This window comes from Bos taurus, chromosome 10 (assembly GCF_002263795.3).
Source record: "Bos taurus isolate L1 Dominette 01449 registration number 42190680 breed Hereford chromosome 10, ARS-UCD2.0, whole genome shotgun sequence".
NCBI lineage: Eukaryota > Metazoa > Chordata > Mammalia > Artiodactyla > Bovidae > Bos > Bos taurus.
The window spans coordinates 65,262,574-65,263,965 of record NC_037337.1 but is presented as its reverse complement, the minus strand read 5'-3'; positions in this window follow the sequence as shown (position 1 = coordinate 65,263,965).

Sequence of the window (1,392 nt, the reverse complement as noted above, 5' to 3'; positions counted from 1 at the left end):
CCGCGGCTAGAGACCTCTTTCCCTGCTCAGCGGCACCTTTCCTGACAGAAGGCCTCTCAGGGCAGGTGGTGTGGGGCTTCTGAGCCTGTTCAAGAGGGACAGGGGGAGGCGTGGGGGCTTCTAGAGAAGGTGGGCTGGGCACAAAGTGGGAAGCAGTGTAGCAGGACACTGCAGGAATCTGCAGGGAGCCAGAGGTCACCTGACTTGCTCCAAGACGTCAGTTACTCCCAGCTCTTCTCTGAGCAGTGGAAGGGTTGAGCACCTGTGCCCACATGAGTCTTCTATGGAGTGAGATGGCAGTGAGGAGACATGCACTCATCACCTAACGTCTTTGGGCCTGTTTTCTAATCTGCAAAATAACTGAGTGCCCTCCAAGTCTACTTCAGGATAGGGCAACCTCTGAGCGAATTTCTGAAGCAGGACTCAATTTCAAGTCATCCTTTCCAGTGTCCCCACAGAATTCTTGAATTTGTCTGATCACAGATCCTCGATTTTGATAAATTCAACCACTGGGTTAGAAAATCCAAATTCCCCTGCTTCACACCGCGCTTAGGAGCTGCAGGTGTTGGTGGCGGGTGGGGGTTGCGGGCGCGGTTCTCAGGCTGCTTTCTCAGGGCAGCCGTCCCCAGGGTGTTAGTTCAGCCCGTCCTCAGGAGTTTCTGCCCAGCTGGCCCACGGGAGCGGGCGGGCGGGCCTGCAGTGGTTTGACAGCAGCTCCGCCTGGCGGCCCAGTGGTATCCAGAGGCGGGTTGCCGCTGCGGGGCCACCAGGGACGTGGAAGGTTTGGCCCGGCTCTTGGAGGTGCGGCCAGCAGGCGGCGCACGCGGACGACCCCGCTGGGCGCCGCAGCCTCGAGCGAGATCCCGCCCGGGACCGGCCGCCTGCAGGTCTCGGGACCCGACCCAGCGACCCGGGCCGGGTGAGGCGCGGCAGGCCCTCGCTTCCTCTGGAAAGGAAACGCGGTCGGCGCGCCAGCTTTCCCGCCTCCGCCGGCGCGCGGCTTCCGCGTGGCAGGGCCGCCCTGCTCCCTCCCGCCTGGCGCACTGCCTCTTTGTCTCTCCGCGGCTCCCCTCCTCCCAGACAAATGGCTGTTGGCAGGAAATTAGACGCGCTCTCAGGGAGCCGCGCTCCTCCGGGCGGCGGGGAGGGGGCGCCGAGCGGCCAGCCGGATCCGGGTGCCCACCCCCGCCCCCCACGCCGGGGCGGGGATGGGGGCCCCGGGGGATGTTTTGACATCTCGTCAAAGGAAGGAACTTGATGCTTCGAAACTGCTTTTCACAGACGCCCCGTGCCTGCTGCTCCAGAGCTGATTATAAACAGAATCTGTGCTCGCTCCGCTCCCTCCCCTGTCGGCCCGGGGGGGCGGCGGCGGCGGCGGCGCGGACGCGGCTG